The sequence below is a fragment of the Natator depressus genome, chromosome 8, assembly GCF_965152275.1.
Source record: "Natator depressus isolate rNatDep1 chromosome 8, rNatDep2.hap1, whole genome shotgun sequence".
Classification (NCBI taxonomy): Eukaryota; Metazoa; Chordata; order Testudines; family Cheloniidae; genus Natator; species Natator depressus.
In genome coordinates this window covers 47388113-47409395 of record NC_134241.1, presented here as the reverse complement: position 1 = coordinate 47409395, position 21283 = coordinate 47388113, and positions in this window count along the sequence as shown.

Genomic DNA, 21283 nt, shown 5'->3' with positions numbered 1-21283 from the left:
GAGACAGGAGCAGCACCTGCCCTCTCCCCAAGGGGCATAGCCTGCTACAATGACCTGTGAGGAAAGGTTAAAAACTGGCCATGTTTAGTTTTGAGAAAAGACGACTGTGGGGGGACCTGTTACCAGTCTTCACATATGTGAAGGGCTGTTAGAGAGAGGACGGGGATCAATTGTTCTCCATGTCCACTGAAGGTAGGACATGAAGTCATGAGCTTGATCTGCAGCAAGGGAGACTTAGGTTAAATATTAGGAAACGCTCTCTAATACTAAGGGTAGTTAAGCTCTGGAACAGGCTTCCAAGGGAGGTTGTGAAATCCCCATCACTGGCAGTTTTTAAGAGCAGGTTGGACAAACCCCTGGCAGGGATGGTCTAGATTTACTTGGCCCTGCCTCAGTGCAGGGGGCTGGATTAGTTGACCTTTCAAGGTCCCTTCCAGCCCTACATTTCTATGATTCTGTGATCCTGTTAAATATATACTGTTCTTTTAATATCTACAGTATGAGCAGTGTAGCTGTAGTCTGCTCTCTCCTATACCACTGTAAATGTGGAGTAAGTCTGAATTTATCTCAGTGTAGCTGAGAGGACTAGTTCCACCCCCACCCCCAGCCACCAGCCTTGTTGTGCAAACATCAACTTTTGGATTATTGGGGCTGGAGGAGGAGATGGTGCCTTTAGTCGAGTGGTTGGGATGCTCACCTGGGAGGGAGAGACTTGTGTTCAGATCCTTCTTCCCGAGCTAGGATTCAAACCTGGTGCTTCCACATCACAGATGAGTGTCCCAGCCACTGCACTAAATATTATAAAGGATATGTGTGTGATACAGAGACCCCTTGGCAAAGGGTCCCCTGTACTTTGCAAACAACTCTTACCTCAGACATGACAAACTCACTATACCAAAAACCTGTCTTACATAAAGAGTAATGTGTGTGGTATCTACCGAAAGCTCATAACTTGTCAAGACTCATAGTCATTGCTAGATATACATCCGGCTAAAAGTTAAGGAAGAGTGTATTTATACTGAAAGCATGCTTGATTGACTTGGAGTAGGAACTGGCCACCAGGAGGTAATTGTTTCAGCGATGACCCATTCAAGCAAGAGGGAGTCATCACCCCACCCTAGCCAGCTGGCAAGGCAATGCAAGGTTCTGTTGCTTACCCTGACCACATCCCAGAACAGTCAATGGAAAACCATGAAAGACAATTGCAAATAGTCAAAGCAACTTTGAGGTGGACAGGACCCTTCCAGCAGGCAGGAGATGATCCTGGCTGGGAATAAAGACAGAAGATCATTTCAGAAGAACAGAGTGAAGGCAAAGGCACTGTGTATTTGTTCAGCCATTCACTCAGGAAACCTCTTAAGGAACAAGGGGTTTTCATGAACACAGACTGAATTTTGGGGGGAGGGGGGAAACCGACTGTATTAGGTAGGACAGGTACCTATTGATCAGTGTAGAGCCAGGTTTGCGTGTTAGGATTTTGTTTTATGTTATAACCAGTTGTTTCCATCACTTTCTCTCACTTATAGTTCAAGCTTTCTTCTCTTTTCTTTTGTTTTATCCGAAGTGCTCAGTAATGCTGTCTGCTTTGCAGGAGTGGTAGTTTAAGATCTGCAGATTTATCTGGGGTACATTGCACCTTTGGGTGCAGAGGGCCTGGAATTTTGGTGAGTGTCAGGCTGGCTATCACAGGGGAGCGATTCCTGGGGATTCGGGGATTGGAGTGCACCGATCGTAAACCTGCAAGGTGAAATTAGGGCTGGCATTGCCCCAAGGAAAGTGCTGGAGCAGCTGAAGGGTTCATGATGTCAGGGTGGGAGCTGACCTCCAGTTACCACCAGAAAGACTCCTGGACACAGGAGCTGATTAGGTGACTCACAGTCCTGGGTACCCCAAGAACCATCACAGGGGGCTTCTGCTCCAGCCGTTTTGTGAATCTAGCCCTTAAAAAGTGCCTGGAAACAGAAGGTTTTGGGTTGAACAACATGTTTTGTTCAAGCCAAAATGGATTATTTTTTTCACTTACCAAAGTTTTTTGGATTTGGTGCCACCCGAACCAGCCCCTCCCCCACCTCAGTTTTTCAGGATGACCAGTGAACCAAAAAAATCAGTTATTCACCCAGCTCTATTTGTAATGCTTCTTTGGGGGCTAACACCATCATTCCTGTGATGTTTTAGCCCTTAAATTACTGATATGTACTCAACGTCATCTCCAGTTTAACATGGGTTTTATCTGGGAATAGCAATGAGGATTAAAACCCCAAGAGTTTTGGAAGGGGTATAAACCCTCAGGCTTCAGGGCACAAACCAGCCTTTAACTAGTGAGGATCAGAAAGAAGATTGCCTTAGGGACAGGCTAACTCATCACTGTCACTGCAGGGCTCCTTGCACCTTACCCCAAAGCAGCTGGTCCTGGTCACTGCTAGAGACAGGACACTGGATTAGATGGATCTCGTCTGATCCAGGCGGGCGATTCTTATGTATATATGACAGTTCCTCATTGTACAGATTATAGGTGGAACTGATCGTGATGCCTAAAGCTAAGGTTGTCTAACGCTTGATAAGTCCCTGTTTTCAGTGGCTTATAAACTTTGCCAAGCAAAACACCAAGCTACTTGGGCTGGATTTTTCCATATTGGGTGTCTGCTTCAGATTGACATTTGTGTGTGAAGGTTTCCTCAAGAAATGGTTTAGCCATTTGGGAGAACGAAGCAAAGGAAAAAAGGTAGTTTGGTCAATGTTAATAATGTTCCCAACTACTTCTTTGAAGAGCTGTAGTACCTCCTGGGTTTGAAGCAGGAAACTGACATTTTGAGAGAGGCCTTTTTGACATGGAGGTGCCTTTTTACTGTCTCCATGAAAATCCAGTCAGATTTAGCCTCTGAAAAATTACCATAGTCACACAGATATTTGTAAAGGCTTGCTGCTAAAATCTCTGAACATTCTATCTGTCTTGTGTATGCGCCAGACCTACTGGCCTCCCTGCATCTCCACAGAGCATGTCCTCCGCCCAACTGACCTTGCAGTGTTACCAGCCCCAAGTGTTCAAAAAAGATCATGAGAGGTTAACAGCCAACTATTGCTGCCCTTAGCTCAAGGGGCAGAGTGCTGTGCTAGGGTATTAAAGATCCTGGTTTCCAACCCTGCTGATGACTTATCAAGTTCTTTTGGTTGCTCTCTCTTTTTCCACCTTTCCTTTTGGGGGAAAAAAGCTAGGAAATTCCATACAAAATAAGTGTGATAGAAAAGATAAAAGCTGCAACTTCATGCACTGAAATGTAAGAAAAGGCAGCATTAACTCTGCCCCATTGTGCGTCTGCATTATGGTATAGTCTTTAATTACATGATTATGTGCTATTTTTACACATCTATTTTTACCCTTCATGCTGCAATGCTTTACACAGAGGGTAGCGGGGAGATAGTTCTGAGAGATTCTATACTCTGGATAATTTAACAACCCGACAATTCTTCAGTGTAGTTACCAACTCTACTGCATTAAAAGCCCAACTGGGCACTGAGAAGGCTGGTGATTGGTTACTAGCTTTTGAGAGGACTTTTCCGTAGCCCAGCTCTCGGGGGTAGCACAGAGTTGATTTCGCTGGCAAAGTGAATCTCAGCTCAGGCTGGCCAATCAAAAGGAAGGGGACTCTTTGGGGCATTCCCAGAGGAAGTGAGACAGGTTCAGCCACTGGTGGGGAAGAAGGGGATGTTTGTTATTGTTTGGTTGATGTCATCCTCAACATGGCCTCTGGTCTCCTGCATTCTTATCCCTGATGCCACCGCTTTTTCCAGGCGGTCGCACCTCTGAGGAGAGATGGCCTCATACCAACCTTCCTCCCACGGAGGACAAGGGATCCAGCTTGATGGCCTGTGCAAGTGTTCTGGGCAGCAGGTGGGTTCACTGGAGAGGTTCTCCTCCTCCCCCAGAAGGGGTCATGTGCTCTTCATTCATGAGGCCGACCTGGAGCTACTAACTCCCTGTGCATGGCCTGGGGGAATGGAGAGGGCGAACAGAAGGAGTCAGAGCAAGCAGCTCCAACAGAAGAAGGTGCTTCTTCTTTCTCTCATAGGGCCAGCTTTGAGTGAGGTGATGAAGCCTTTTACACATTATTCTTATCTTCTCTTCCTTCCATGGCTATGCAAAGCCTCTCTCTCCCTCTGAATTCTCAGCTTCAGTCCCAACCCATCATTACTATTAGTAGTAAATATTTATATTCTGGTAGCAACCAAAGGGCTAGGGCCGCATTGTGCCAGACACTGTACCAAGCCCACTGATGGGGGGAGGGGAGTGAGGGAGGCAAAGGGGACAACTGCCCAAGGGCCCAGGCGATTTAAAAGGGAATGGGGGTCCCCAGTTGCTGCCATGAACCCCAGGCCCTTTTAAATTGCCTGGGCGGGCTGCAGGGCTCCTAGGTGCGTGCAGGGTGGTACTGGCAACGGCAAAGGCAGCTGGGAAGGCATGTGGAAGCCCTGGCTATGCCAGTAGAGCACGCCCAGCAGCACAGTTGGCAGCAAGCTCCCTGGGCCCCAGCAGTGCAGCCGGCAGCAAGTTCGCTGGGTACCAGCCAGCGCAGGTGCAGCACCTGCCCTGGGGCCCGGAATTGCTGTCGGCGGGCCTGCACTGTACAAACACACTTTGCCTTGAAATGTCACTTTGGCTGTATGGTATAGCTCCAAAGAACTTGGCTTTAGAAATCATTGTGGTACAGAATTCTTTTTTGTTTTCCTCTCAGCTGGCTGGATAGACAGAGCCGAAATAAAGGCTCCCTCCGGTTCTCATTCACATGTCACAAGAAAATGTATTAATGAACCAGTAATCCCAGAGCACGTTTGTTGCTTGTTACCAGCAGTTAATCTTCTACTGTGACCTGTTTGCTACTTGACTGCCCAAGAACAGGGAGACACAAGCCATTGCTAGGCTGTGTTTAGGGTCGAGTGGTGTGGAATGAGGAAGGGGACTGCTTGTTGTGAGCAACTGAATGGGTTTGATTTGCCCCTGCAACCACAGGGGGTACAAATAGCACCTCCTGCACTGATGGGGCAGCTGCACCAGAGAGGGGGCATTAGCTTTTGGGGAAGGCAGCACTGAACCCTGACCCCAAGAATGTTCTCCAGGGGAGGGCTGCTTTAGCTTGTGGCTGGGCACAGGCTGCATGGGAGATAGGCTTATTCAGGGCACCAGCTGGGCACCCTGGCCCTTCTTCCTGCCCAGCCAACCACATTCATTTTCTGGGCTGTACCATCCACTCCAAGAGAGGTGGGGTTTGCAGGTGACTTGTGCTGCACCTTGAGCCTGGGTTCTTCCACTAGCAGTGAATCAAGCAAGAAGGGCTCAGGCCCCCTAAGCCTCAGTGAAGAGAGCAAGAGGGATGCACAGAGAGAGAGAGAGAGGGATCTCAGGACAGGACATGCTTGCCAGATCCCTCCCCAGCCCTGATTAGATCTTTGCAATTGCAGTGCAGTTCTGTCTGGCTTACTCAGGTCCTAACAAGGTCACTTGCGCAGTGAAGGCAGACAGGGCGGGAGGGGGGGAATAAAAATGGTAAATCTAAGCTATAATAAGCAAGAGGGGGGAAAAAACAAGGGCAGATCACATCACTGAAACAGAGAGGAAAGAAAAGGTCAAACATACCTTTTGAAACAGCAAAGGAGTATTCTGACCTTCCAGGCTGGGTGAATGACCAAGGCTGAATCCCAATAAAGTCAGGGCTGTCTGTGTGTGATGCATGTGTCCTTTGCTTTCATTACTTGAGAGGGTAGTGACCTGCCTGTTAAAACCAAAGTAAATATCATCCCCTGCTGGCCCACTCCCTGGTATGAGGGCAATGAACAATAGCTCTGCAGAGCTCTTTATACACCAAACGGTGGTCATGTCTTGTCTTAACTCCCAGTGCATATGTTGAGACAAGTAAAGTCCTATCACTTTTTCAGTCTCTCTCCCTTTAATTCAAAAGCATAATCCCATTCAAGGATCCCTCTCATACCAATATTCCCTTTCTTCATGTAGCTTCTCTCCAACACCTACACACATCCCCAGCCTTGATGGGAGTTTTGGCTGTATCACAACGAGCCTCTTGTTGTAGGCATTTATATGTAACTGTCATCACCATCTCTCGCTGTCTGATAATGGAGCTGTACTGGGACAAACATCTGTCTTGTACTGGTGGTCATCTACTCGGCCATTCCTCTGACCTGGCTGCTAGTGGAGTTCTCCCTTTCTGGTGTCCTTCAGAATCTTCTGTCTGGGGGCCAATGAGCCTCTTCTCCTTTTCACAATGTACTTCTTCATACGGTGATGATATGTTTCATCTGGCTACTTGGGTCATTCCATAAGACTGATGGGGATTGGCCCTGCTGGCTCCTTTTTGGGTTGTGATGTGTTCGCTTCATTCCAAAGAGCCAGTTTCTAATCCCAGGCAGATTCAGTGGTAGTCCCAGAAGAGAAGCCACCTGGATTGGCAGTATTTTATGTGCCCTCATACCTTGTTGTGAACTCAAGGACTTTTGCCTGCAGTCTTATTTTGAGGGGAAGGATGGTCTCATGATTAAGGTATTGGACTGGAACTCAGGAGAACTGAAGTCATTCCCAGCTCTGCCACAGACTGTGTGTGACCTGAGTGAGTCACTTAATCACTTTGTCTCCGTTCCCCATCTGCAACATAGAGATAAGAACACATCCTCTCTCCCACCCTTAGTCTGGGCTATTAGACAGTAAGACCTTCAGGACAGAGCTGGTCTGTGACTTTGTGTATGGCACCATCAAGCCCAATTGGGCCCTGCAGATGCTACTGCTATACAATAATAAGTCCCTGCTGGTGGAAGGGAGTGTGCATTCAGTGCTATGGATTTGCACTTGTACGTGTAGTGAAGATAATGAACATCTTACAGGGCTTTTAGTAAGACACAAGTGGAATGATGCAGAGGAGATGCAAGGTGTTAAATGCAGAGGCTCAGAGTTTGGCATGTGAATTCATGTTTTATGAGCATTTTCTCCATGCGGACCACTTCAATAGCAATGACTGTACAGTCCAAAAAAGTCATTAGAATCCAGCAAATACAGGCCCCCTTATTTATTGGAAAGTTTCTCTGTATTAATTTCTCATGGAAGAGGGTTTCATTAGGCCCTCTAGGCTGGTATAAAGAGGGGGGAGTCCTCCCCTCGAAAGTTAATTTCTTACCCTGTTGTTTTGTTCCTGTTGCTCAGACACAGGGGCTGCTTATTGCAGTGAGAGAGAAGCCTGTACTCAAGTCAGATTTTTTTTTTATTTCCTGCATTTGAGCAGGCCAGAATTTATATCACTCGGGTCTCCTTAAATTAGTCCAAGAGGATTTCATTTTACAGGCTTGCTTGACTGGGATCCTTTTGGCACGATGGGCTCAGCTTTGTATACAACTGAGATTCATATTTTATGTGTGTATAAAAATCCCGGTCATGAATCTAGCAGCTTAAAGCTTCACCTTCCTTCTGTACGGCTCAATCAGAGCTCACCGTGCGTTTCCAAAGGGGGGTTCTCACAGGCAGCTGAGCTTCCAGGGAAAACAGCAGGAAAGAAGGGAATGACTATCAAGGGCTACTTAGCTCTTCCTGTCATCCACAGGTGGCTTTTGAGGCCCACAAAAACTGGCTAGTGGAGTACCTTGATTCATGATGGGCCATATTTGGGAACCTGTCCTGAATCTAACAGAAGGGTGTTACTGATGGGGGTTGTGGCTACCGCACTAGACTAGGGATCTGCATTCAATTTCCAGCTCTTCCACAGATTCCCTTGTGCCCTTGGGTGAGTCTCTTAATTTTCCTGGCCCTCAGTTTTCCATCTATAGAAGGTAACACCTCCTCTGTCTGACCTGTCTATTGCTGCTAAGCTCTTTGGGGCAGGGAATATCTCCTTCTACTGTCTTGATCAGCACCTCACGCAACAGTGCCCTGATCTCAGTTGGGGCCGTTAAGCACTACCAAGATACAAATCCTAATGAATAATGCCAAACAGCAGTGACCAGGGAGGGTATGGAAACAGATTGAAGAGTTAAATGGAAGTAAAGACATTAGAGACCCTCTCAGTGCTGGCCTCACCAGGCTCCCCAAGAATTCTAGCCCTGCCTTTACCACCCAACACCCCAAAACATAACTCAGGTCATTTTAGTTCACAGAGCTTACAAGGAGAAATGAGAGCCCTGCTTGCCCCTCCACTTTGGTGCCAGTTAATGTCTGGTCAGATTGGACAGACACCACAAAGGCCCCCCTGATTATCTGGGACTGTTGCTGTTCTTCTAGGAAAGTCTATTTAGATTAAAATGTAGGGCATTTATTACTGCAGTATAACCAAGTTGGACACATGGGTGCCTAGCAAGATGCTCAATGATTCCCCATGAATGTTGGGTATCAGAGTCTCTGGTCAGCTGTTTACTGGAAATGGAATTGATTCATTTACCAGTCTCTCTTGAATAGTTTTTTTATGACTTACATCCTGAATCAATGTCAGACATGGAGACACCCTCATCTTCTCCCATCACTCTCAGAAGTCTGTCCTTTTTCTAAATGGCTCAGTATGTCCAGGAGCACTGATTGTTTCAAGGAGCCTGCATCCAAGGTGAAGTGATGGTTCTTTCCAAGTTGAGAAATCATGCCTGCTAGCTGCATCACTGCTTGCCTGTGCATTTTTCCCAAATCCAGAATGAATGAGCCTGCTGCCCTTCTATACCTTTCACAGACATAACCATCCACTTCCAAAACCATCACATCTTAACATGATGAACGTGAGTGACACTGACAGCATTTACCTTAACTTCCCCTTGCACCACACCAAGAATAAATGGAGAACTTTATGGTCCAATGTTCTCAGCTGAGGTTTCTAGCAAACCTCTTCCCATGTACCATTTCCTATCAAAACTAGAGATGGGCCAGAACCTCAAAGTTTAGATCTGGATTCCAAATGTCCCCAGAGTTTGAGGGTGATTTTGGTTTGGCCCATTGGAGAGCTAAGGGCCAGCCACAAAATTCAGATATGGCTCCACATTGGAATCCAGACCTCACAGTTGGATTTGGTTTGGGTCCCTCTCTAATAAGACACAGGTGTGACTCATGGCTTTACGTAGACTTCAAGATGAAAGTTTGGTGGCTCAGTTTGATTTTTCACTTTGAGGTTTTTCTAATTCTTGAAGTTCAGCTAAAAGGGATCTGAATTACAGAAAGGGTTCATATGAACCCCTCCGTCCAGAGCAATGTCACAGAGACCCAGTAATAACTGTGGGCATGTGTGTGCAAAATACTAGAAATGTTACATCCTGGGACAGCATTCAGGATCTGTTCCTCTACCATTCTGGGGTGGGAGGAGAATACTGACAAGCACAGCAGGTGGAATTGAGTGAAATTGTGCACAATATGAGACAAAGAGCACAGGGAGTCAATCAACACTGTCACAGTTTCTGAGCAGTCAGGAATAGAAGGACACAGATGTGGGATGCGAGAGGAATGAGTAGACACAGACGCAGAATGCTGGATTCCTGGGCTGGTTTTTCCCTCCATTAATTGTGCTGTCAACTGGGGGATTTTGATGGCAAAATAGCAGCAAAGATTGGGATCCCAGGTGCAAGCCCCACAGCCAGCAGCAGTTTCTCTCTGATGTTCCTCCGCAGACTGCAGGGTCTGTCTTCTATGTGAGGGATGTCACTCCAGCTTTGACTGCATTGGGGCTTTGCCCCAGTTCCAGCTGCTCTGGCACAAACCCCAATACAACTACACAGGACTTGCCATACTGGATCAGACCTGTGGTCCATCTAGCTCAGTATCTTGTGTCTGACCCTCACAGCATCCCAATGCACGAGGGCCTAGGGCTCACTGGGATCTGGTAGTGAGTTTCAGCTAGCCTGACTGACTAAGTGTACCTCAACTCACTAATGTCATAACCTGTATCTAGAAGGTGTCATGTAAGATATCAATAGAAAGCTAATATCATTCTGATCATTAATATTAGTGCGTGGTGTATGTATGGAGGAGAAACTCAAACTTGCAACCATATTGGGATTTACGTTATCAAAGTGTGACTACCAAGCAGGGCTAAAGTTACCCCATCCTAGGCAAAGAAATGTGGTTCTACCATCTTGAAGGTAAGAGACAATGGGAACGTAATTTACATAGAAGGTAAACAGGGCCAACAAGGGGAGGAGACAACCACTCAGAATCACAGCAGGGGAAGAGATTGCGGGAACTGATCAATTTGCATTTTAGCAAAGACCAGCATGGAACTGCCTTCACCAGGAGACTCCATGTCACTGCTAGAATGAACTTTACTTCACTTCAGAAGACTGGACTATAGAAGAAAGGGGCAAAGAATCCCAAGTTATCTTTCACCCATGGCAAAGGAACTGAGCACTTTGGACTTTGTGGGAGGGCCTGACCACAGGGCGGTCAGACATCTTGCTGGAAGGTAGATTGGTAAGGAAACTACCTTGAACAAAGGCTGTCGCTTGTTGTGTTAAGTCTTAGTCATTGGACAGCATTATTTGCTTGCAACCATTTTTAATTCTATCCTTCATACTTGAACTCACTTAGAATTCTATTAGAGAGACAAGATGGGTGAGGTAATATCTTCTTTAGCTTTGCATAAGCTCAAAAACTTGTCATTCTCATCAACAGAAGTTACCCCAAAAAAGATATGACCTTCCCCACCTTGTCTCTCTAATATCCTGGGACAGACACAGCTACAACAACCGTGCCTAGAATTAGAATTCTATCTCCCTTTGTTAATCAACACTTGTGATACTTTTCATCTGAACCCATCCACCGCTGTGTTTGAATTGAAGTGCTAGCTAACTCCAGTTCCAGTGATGAGCTGTGCACTTGGTCTCTGGAGGAGCACATGAACCTTAGTATTCCTCTGCATGGTCCAGGAGAGGGCTGGCCATCGTAGAGCACACCATTTGGGGAAGGTTTGGGACAGGGGTGTTGCGGTCACCCCTGCATAAGGTAACTGGAGACTAGAGTGGGGCTGTTGTATTATAGGCAGGCTGCTGGAATCAGAGCTGCTTAGTGCAGGCTTGTCTGCAGACTGTGAACCACAGTGGCAGAGCATTTGAGGTGCCCAGGTTTACAGGTCAGGTGGTGACACAGCCCCTTGCTGGTTTGGATTGCACCCCAGCATATGACACTGTCTGTGTGTGGGCGGGGGGGAAACAATGTGATCATGTCATCAAAGGCATTGTTATGCATACGCACAAAGGAGCCAAATTAAGCTCGCACAGCCCCAGTCTCCTTGTCCAGTGAGTCCCAGCCACACCCACCTCCCACTCACTCAGCACAGGATGTTTCAACCCAAACAACTGAAGTTCATCAAAGTGATAAGCAACTGAAAACAGGGTCTGATAATTGTTAGCATCAGGCTACCTTAATAATAAGCAGTACTGCTGGGCCCCCCATAACAACTCGGGATATTCTTGCTATCCATATTAACCATCCAATCCCTCTTTGAATCTTGCTAAATTCTTGGCCTCAACAACAAAGGCAAAGCTGCTATTTACGTACATGCAGCTTAGATCTGATTCAAGCAGGGCATAGCTCTTTTGGTGAACATCATGGGTTGTCTTGCTTATACTGGTCCAGCTGCTGTAAGCAAGGCAAACCATCAGTGCAGACACGCCCTCACTCACCATGGCCCCAAACCAAATCCACACGCTGCCTCCTTGGCCCGCATTTGATTTTCTAGCAGTGGGGTTTACAGAGCAGTGCTCTGCTGGATTTATCATGCCAGTTGTTAAAGCTTCCAGCTGCTTAAATTTACTTTCTTGTTTTCTCATTTTCTCATCTGTCTTTTCAGTGTTCTTTACAACAAAATCCACATGGTCCTCTATATCATTAACTCTACGGGTGAGTTAATCAAATTTAGTGTCAGGCCCAGCTATCGCTGTTTGAATGTTTCTAATCCCTTTGGAGGGGGATACAGGCCATGTGCATACTCAGCCAGTCCTTCCACTTGTTTTTTGGTGGTAGGCCCTGGTGTGACTGGGATTCTGAGAGTCAGGGCTATTGGTTATGGACTTGTTTGGGAAGCTGGCTTCACTTAAGAGAAAAGTTGTTCCATTCTCTACCTGTTTTTTATCCATTTCTGTTCAGGTCTTAGTTTGTTTCTATCACTGTCTGAACAGTTACGGACTTGGGAGGCCAAATGGTCTAGTGAGTAGAGCACTGATCCAGGAGTCAGGACACCTGCCTTCTATTCCCAACTCTGCTGAGTGACTTTGAGCATGTCCTCCTGCCCTGTGCCTCTATTTTCCCTCTTACTCTTTGTCTTGTCTATTTAGATTGTAAGCTCTTAGTAGCATGTCCTGTTTCTTGCTGTATATACAGCACCTAGCACAACTGAGCCCTTACCTCAGTTGGGACCTCTAGGTGTAATACAAATAATTACAGAGAGGACTACAGTAAGTGATGAAGATTTTTAACTCTTTCTTCCAAGGATCTCACCATGCTTTGCAAGTATTAGTTAATCCTGCAAAGTACGGAAAAGATTTCAGAGGCAATTCACCCAGGAATGAAATGCAGCCCACTGTGAGGTAGAGCACAGCCACATATAACAGCACACAGCAATTTTATAAAGATTTAGGACAGGAAGTGTTGCACTGAACCTGGAAGGTTATAACTTAATGGTTCAGCTTTAGTGGCTGAAAGAAGTGAAGACAGGTGGCCATAGGTTTGTTCTGATCTTGTAAGATAGCAAAATCTGTCACTTCTGTTACCACCAGGGGATAAATTCTTTGGAATATCTCAACCACCTTTCTAACTCTGGATGTCTTTGGTGGTGGAGGGTTGTCATCTCACCAGACTTCCACATCCGTTTGCATTGGGTGCTGCTGGCAATGTCCCGATACATGGTGAGATGTGGCCACATGCGACAACATCATATGGCCATGACTAAGAACTCCCCCACATCAGAAACCATCACAGAGTGACACTGCATTTGATGGCTGAATAGGTGGAACTCTCACTGGTCCAGACGTTCTCAGCAAATGATCATTCAAGTGTGTCTGAGGCCCTTGGCTTGCGGCACCCTTAATTTTTTAAACACCAGCCTTTTCCCTGCAGCTCTCAGCCTTTCTTCCTGGCTGCTCCAAGCAGAAAAAGGCTCCCCTGGCCAAACTACCTGGGAGTCATGTGTGAATTGCATTCTCTTGTTCTTCAGCAGAGTCATGTCACTAAAGTTACTTGCTTCCCACAACAGTCAGCTGCTGAAGCAGCTTGGCCCTCTAGCTGAGCCCCAAAAGTCCACCCCTTCCAGGGTAATCAGGTCCAGAGGAAAATCCCATCCTCCTGTCCCAGTCACAGAACAGTCTCTTCTTCCTCCCTTTAATATCAGGGGGTCACTGCTTCATCTCACCATGCGGCAGTACAGGGTAATTGTTCTTTTCTATGGGCTCCCGACACAGGGAACCTGATGAGTTGGACAGTCTGCTCCAATAGCCTAACCAAGAAGAGGACTCGCTCTTTCCCAAGGGCTGTTCTCCCAGCCTGCCTGGCTGGTCTCCTGCTCTTTGAAGAGGCCCAACACCACGGTTCCTCTCAATAGAGTGTCTCTGTGCTTGGCTGTTCCTCTCCAGAGACTCACCACGCTTCCCCCCCACCCTCCTTCAACAGCCTTGCAGCGTCTCTTCTCCAGCCAGCCTCCTTTCCTCTCCCAGGCCTGCTCTTTTATCCCCCAGCACTCCCAGCTCCTAATCATCTGCTTCCTTGTCAGGTGACTTTGCTCACTGCCTCCACGTGGGGAGGCAGGCCAAATTTCGCACATGTGCATCTGTGCCCTTCACCCTCTGAAACGACCAGCTCACTCTGTGACAATGGCTCCAAGCCCAGGTCATGAAAATCAGATGAAGGTCTCAACCTGAATCTGGGTTGTCCTGTAGTTGAAGGATCGTCGTGAGCCACCAAGTTCAAATTCAGATCTGGATGTGAGCTTCCCCTGAAAATGGGGGTGGAAGGGCAGTGTCTTTTTAAACCCATCTGCTTTGCCAATAATTTTCTATTTGCTTCTCTTCTGTTATTGGTGCATATGTGTGTCTGTGCATGTAAGTGATCTGTATTAAAGCCAGAATTTTCCATAGGTGCTCAGATACCATGGCAATGGGCGTGGTATAAGAAACTAAATAGACAGTATTTTCCATTATAGTCACCTCTTGGGTCAGGCAGGAAATATAACCTCTTTAGTCATTCCAAGGGCTTTTGGAGCAGCTGAATTGTGTAAAGCTCTCCCAAAGTGTTGGCTGCATGATATCAAAGTGTTGTTCAAAATAATGCATTTCCTTACAGATGAATCATCTAATAACCGGCTTTGCAGGTATGTTGTGGAATCCCCTAGACTGCAAAGATGGGGACTGTGTGTTTCATAGGCTTGAATAGAATAGACTTGACCGGTGCATGCACAAATCTCTGTCTTGCTGGGTATGTGTTGTGCAGATGCACTTTTGCGCATGGAGCTAGAAAATGTGAGCCTTTAGCTGTTGCCTCAGTTTCCCTCTCTGAATAATACGGATATTAATACCTTCTTCATAGGGGTGTTGTGAGACTTAGATTGTGTTTGGAGATCCTTGGATGAAAAGCAATATGTGCTTGCAAAATAATACTTACCTCATGCTTTTCAAGGGCAAATTGCTTGGCGAATGCTATACAGTTAATTCTCATGACGTCGCTGTGAGCTAGGCCATGGTATTGCCTCCATGCAGTAGCTGGGGCAAAGACGTAGGGGGGCTGCCCATGAGATGCAGCAGGCCAGGAGTCAATGGCACAACAGGGACTAAACCTGAAGCTGCTGTTCCAACAGCTTGTCTGTGCCTCCCTCTATAAGTAGCTGTGTCCTGTAGCAGGATCTCCAAGATTCCAGTCATTTGACAGCGTATGGGGTGAGCTAAGGTCCTGTCTGCTCTGCAAGTATGATGATGCAGATGTCACTGGTAAGGGGGGTGTGTGAAGCTTGGAAATCAAAGTTGGAGACACATGCTGCAGGGAGACGTTCAAAGGACCAGGGATCGAAATTGAGGTCACAGAGGTTCCAGAGTCATTAGAGTGGGGATAGAGGTGACATCCAGGATGTTCACCCTTATTTTGCTATAGGGCAGTAGACCAGTTATTCAGCTGGTGTAGATCAGAGTAGATCTGTTGGCTTCAGTGGAAACGCACTGATTTACACCAGCTGAAGATCTGGTCCCTCATGGGAGATTGTGGAGCATATGGAGCAGGGACTGCACCCTTGGCCTAAACTCCAGCCAGTGCAGAAGTTTCCCCTTCTCTTGCCCCAGATTTGTCTCCTAATCAAAGGATCATATGGTGTCCCCACTGAAGAGCATCTCAATTATTGAGAAGCACAGCCTGTAACCTTGTGCATTAGATTTTGTGCATCCCCATTCCTAAGAGAGACTGGAGCTCAGTAATCTGCCTTATGGGGTGAAACATGCAGGTAGGGGCTTATGGGGGCTTTTGTTTGGTTGCTGCTATTATGAGGCATTATAAATTGAGGGGCTTAGCAGCATTACAGGGGTGCTGCTCTGACACAGAGCCCTGCAGCTCAGAGCCAAGGGAACAGGGTCATGCAATAAGGTGTGTGTGTGTGAGAGAGAGAGTAGATGTTTGAGGTGTGAGATTTTTTGTGCGTCTGATGTTCTGTATGTATGTGTGAATGAGAGGTGTGAGATGGTGTGTGTGTGTATTAAAGAAATGATGCTGCAGGCTTTGATTCTGGATAACTGCCTGCAGGTGAGTGAAGAGAGAGAATGGAAGAAAATGGGGAAGGGACTGGAGGGAATAGCAGCAGCAGCAGAAAATGGGGAGAGGGACAGAGGAAAAATAAGACTGGGTGAAAGAATTGGAGGGAGGGGGAGAGAGAGCAGGATGGGGAGTAAGTGAGAGAGAGAATGGGAGGGGGAAGGAGGAGAGGTAAACAGGGATGAAATTGCAGGTAAAAATAAAGCCGAAGAAGCCCAGGTGGAATTCAGGCAAACTCTTCTCATCAACACCGCTCCCCCCGCCTGTCATGGGAACTGTCACACGGGCTCGGCTCATAATGAAAGGAAAAATATTTTATTCAGATTTATTAATTTGAAAATGAAGCCCGCCTGTCGAGAGGGGGGCAGTTCTTCTCAATCTGTCATCGTTGAACCACACGCTCCTGACACCGGGATTCATTTGTCTTGTCGGCTCTGACAGTCGGATTCTCCCAGAGCTCTTCCTGGTGGAGCGCCCTGGGATTTTAAACGGGATGAAACACATTCCGACAAGGAACAGCCTCTTTATTAATGCAAATTACACGGCGAGGCAAGAGAGAGGGAGGGAGGGAGGGCGAGTGACGCCAGCCGACCCTCTGGTACCTCTCCTTGTAGCAGTCATTTGTTATTTACATTTATTCACGTTTTTCAGTTTTAATAAAAGGCGACCTGGATTTTCGGTGACATTTATGGACAGTTTATTTCCAAAAAAATGATGCTATCACCGCAAATGTATGCAACAATATCTGTCTGTCTCCGGGCCTGCCCTCCTGCCGGCGCTGGAAAAAGTCAGCTAGCAAATGGGCTTTAAACGGCACATGGGGGCTAGGACACGCACTTGGCAGCACAGTGGGTAGGGGTGAGAGGTGGATGTTTTATCTCTTGGCAGGAGCTGGCCTATGAGAGCCTCAAGCACCTATGTGAGGTCCCAGCCGAGGCTCAGCAACGGGCAGCCTAATGCCCGTCCTCTGGCAATGGGGTAGACCATGGGTCTGCATGCCTTCTGGCAACAGGCCAGACCAGAGACTAGAAGGCAAATCCCAGCCACATCCCCCGCTGGCTCCAGGAGCAACTCCAAGTGGAAAGATTGCTCCCAGGCCGGTCTCCCCAGCCCAGCAGCTGGACTGGCTGAAGGAGGAGTGTCTTTTCTGGGCCATCTCTCCTGATCAAAGAGCGGAGGCTGACTCAAGGCCAGAGTCCCCTAGTGGCAGCTTGAGACCCAGAAATGGGCCTGGGGAGCAGGGAGTACCGTCTGGGAGCTGGAAATGGGGCAGATGAACGCTCGTCCACCATCCTCCCTCCATTGCACCAGCACAACGCAAGACGCTGAGGCGAGCGGCTCCCCTGTCCTGGCAGAAAGAACGATGTCCTCCCTCCATGATAAGCAGATGGCAAGGAGGGTACTAAGGAAACACAAGGAGCTGGCAAGGGCATAGGTGGAACATGGGTAATAACCTCTGTGCAGGCACCAGCATGACCAAACCAGCCTTTGAACCAGGGCTCCATCTGCTGGTAGGGCTAGTTGGAGAATGTTTCCCTTGATTGCTAGCAGCTCCTCCTGGCTAGTGTGGTGGTTGTCAGGTCTCCCTTGGCTGGTGTTGTGAGGCACAGGACTCCCCCAGGCTGGGGCTGAGCAGGCGGACACTGCTTGGGGGGGATGCTCGCTCACTGCAGCAGCAATGTGCCTCTGCTCCCTGGACAGTGTTGGAGAAGCCAGCATGACCCATGGCCACTCCCGCTGGAGTTCTGTCCCCCTATAGTGGTGGCTGGACCATAAATAGAGGGTGCTGAGTTTGCTCCAGCCTGGGCTAGCATTGCTGGGTTGTTTAGCTCAGCTAATAGCTGCTCAGATGTCCCTACTTCAATCCCAACTGCTAAAGGCCCAGCCAAGGAGGCAGTGTACTGCCAGCAGGGACTACGGGAAGCACCTGAGAGATACAGGAGAGGCGCTTCTACTCATAGCAGCTTCTGTGGCTCAGCAATGGAGAGGGAAGCCCTGGCCTTGATCTCAGCCTAGCGCAGATGTTAATAGGGCAGCTGTAGTCTTAGGATTTCCAGGTGAGTCTGCAGCACGGTCTCCCCGGATTCCTGGCCCGAGCCATACCTGGTCCCTATCCCTGTAAGGATTGGCGGGACTTGGAACACGGGCCAGCAGGGTACCAGCTAGCTAACACACCCACACTGCCACGGGGCGGCAGCTGCAACCTGGCTGCTCCCTGCGATCCACAATCCACAGAGATTGCATGCCACAGGAAGTGATCTGACTGACAGTTGTCTTCAGGATCCCTGATTGGCTCCATGATCCTACATAAACCCAGGGGGCGTACCACGAAGTGTCCAGGCAACAACGTGGATCCCTAGCTAGCCTCATGACCTCCCTGCTTCTGAGCTCCCAGTATTGACCTCCGCTGTCCCTTGGATTCTTGCTCGACTCCAGAACCCCATCCCGGGCCCGGATAGCTGGTATTGTCCCTCGGCCTCATTCCTGGCTCATCTCTGACCCTCAGCTTGGCTCTTGACCCTGGCTTCACGCTCAGCTTGACGCTCTGACCCCAGGCTGGCTCCCAAGCTCCCCTCACTAGCCCTGCCTGCCTTCACCCAGGATCCCGACAATCCCCCATTCTCCCAGGACTAGAGCTTGGGGAAAGGTCAGTGAGGTGACTGTTTGGAATACCCCTCAGCCCAGGGCTCAGAGTGGTGATATTTCCATGCCAGCCGTGGTGCTGTGGGAGCGCTATCTACTCAAGACAGGGAGAGGAGGGCAGCTGTTTCCCCCCGATCCTCCTTATTTTAAACGCTGCTTCAAAGTTAACTGCTATATTGACATAATGTGGGAGTGGGGGAAGTCTCTCACTGCCTCCCACTGCTAAACGGGACCCCAACTGCTTTCAACCTTAGCCATGGGGTCACACCACATTACATCTCCCAGGATATCAGTAGAAGATAATCCATTAGAGATAATGCAACTCTCACCTCTGACACAGCCTCCCTGGATGGCTTTTGGCAAGTCTCTTAATCCCTCTGTGCCTCAGTTGCCCATCTGTGTAATGAGGATAATAATACGCCCTGTCTGTTGAGACTGTAAACTCCTCAGGGCAGAGATGGTCCCCTGCTGTGTGTTTGCGCAGTGCCTAGCACTACGAGGCCTCTTGGTAGTGCTGTTAATAATGGTAAAAGGCTAGAAATGGTCTTTTTTAAAAAAATAAAAAAGCAAGCTGCAATTCCCTTCTATGGGGTCCAGAAGCCGGTTCTGTTAACAAGGGGACTGCTCAAGCTCCTGTGAGGCCCTGTTAGCTCATCAGTGCTGTGTAAAACAAATGCATATGCAGAGACTGAGCGTATGTGTCTAATGATGTCTCCACAGTGTAGAGAATGAATATTTAATAGTGCTTGTCAGCAAGATCTTATACTGGGATTTCTTTTCTAAAATGCTTGTTAGCTCTTGTGATCTCCATGGCCACCCTGGTTTTAATATTTGAGTTTCTGTCTGCATTTTTTTCTCCCTACTAAAAGGTTGGCTTGTCTTTGTTCTTCTTGCCTTGAGATGGCCAAAGTAAGGTGTGGTGAGGATCACACAAATCCAGGGCTTCCTCTCGGTTCCCTCTGCCTCTCTCTTCTTCTCATCGAACAATAGTGGGATGAGTCCCTCAATTACAATCACTGGCAACCCCATGGGCTGGAAAATCAGGGCAAGGAGATTTTTTTCCTTGGGTTCTTTGGAGGGGCCTGATCCAAAGTGAATTGGAGATGATCCAAAGTGAATTGGAGAAAGTGGGAGTCTTTCTGTTGACTTGGATCAGGCCCCAAATGTAGAAGAAACAAGTTCCGAACTGGATTGTATGTGGGTCACCCAAGCACCCCCTTGTGGCTCTGTTTCCCCTCACCAGGGTTTTCTGCCTCTCTTGGGGATTCACAGGGCTCAGCCCTCCAGCTGGGTCACTCTTGGACTTCAACCCCTGTTCGGGGTAACAAAAGTCCAAACAAACAACAAGGCTCTTCCCATTTAGCCTGCCTTCTGGGCTCAGTTCTCCACCACCTTTATGTCTCTCGGCTCTGTTTCCCTGGTACCCTCTCCTATTTCAGGGCCTTCTGTACAAGCACAGCTTCCTCCCTCCCCCAACCTCTGCCCTTTTATGAGGCCCAGTTGTTTATCAGGCTGTCACCTGACTGCAATGAGTCCTGCCCTCTTAGGCTGAAGGCAGCTAATTATGGCCCAGGCAGAGCTGGCCGGATTTCTCCTTAGAAGTGCCAGTCGCCCTGTGAGGTGGACATACCAGTATGTCTATGGCGTTTAGGGGCGGTGCTAACAACATTCTCGGGTTCACCCGGTTACGTGCTAAGGCACAACCCATGTAATCAACTCAGCATCTGACCGGCACTCAGCTACGTCCCAGATTGAACAGCGGGGGAAATAGAGCATTTAGAAAAGGGTGGGAAGAAATTCTCTAAGGGCCTGTTTCTCTACCTGGTACAACCGCATGACTCTCGTTATCTTTAGCTGATATTTCCACGCAATATTTAACCATGTGTGACTAGGCCGTGCATTGTAGAAGGGTAGCTAGCACTTCACAATCTGCCTGCAGTAGCCACTCTGTTGTTCTCCCTTTGGGCCCATGATGCCCCTATATTGTCCCTATTTTTGTCCTTTCACCCACAGATACGGTAACCCATTATTGCAATGGGTAAAGTGAGAAGTGTAGCAAGAGGGTGGAGGAGGATTGAACCAGAGTTAAGGAGTTCATCTCAGGAATCGTAGCCAATTCTAGGTTCAGGGGAGTTTGCATTGAGGGGTCAGAGTGAGCTCCCAGCTCAAACGGTCCATTGTCACCTATAGAGCGCAGGTTCACCTACGCATTTGCCTTAAATGATGAGCTTAGCCCTGGTGTGAAATGATTTGGTAACCAAGCCTCCAGCCAGATGGAAACTCTCTTGGCTTCAGCTTTCATGACAACTCCAAGCTATGGGTTGAGTTTGCTGAGGTTCACAGTCCTTGCAGTGAACCTGGGGAGGCATGGCTAGGGCCTGAATCCTGAGCAAGGCTGGTCCACTTTGTGATCCGGGGCTAAAACTAGGTCAGATGTGGTAGGTTTGGCTAAGTTTCACTCTGAGCTTTTGGGATTCCTTCAACCCGGAACCTCTTTCTAACATTTATGGGGCACGAACTCTGTGTCAGCTGAAACAAAGAAATAAAGGCTTGGTATGAATCACTCCATGTCCCTAACAAATTCCTATAATGTCCAGCTCACGTTATGCCCCAAACTAGACCATAGCTATGGTGCTGTTAAGCTAATGTTTGCAAATAGCGCTCTCCTGCACGCTATGCCCTTGGGCAATTTATGAAGTGACTGGTACATCCAGTTTATTTGCCCATTCGCTGATACCTGTGTGGAGCCATTCATCAGCTCAGAGCAACACCTTAGCCTTCTCCCTCCTCGTGAAACACCTGAGGGCATGACTTTCCTCACATACACTGATTTTTCACCAGTGAAACATCATTGGCTTCACGGGAGTTACTCCCACTATGAACTAGCTGGACCGTGGCCAT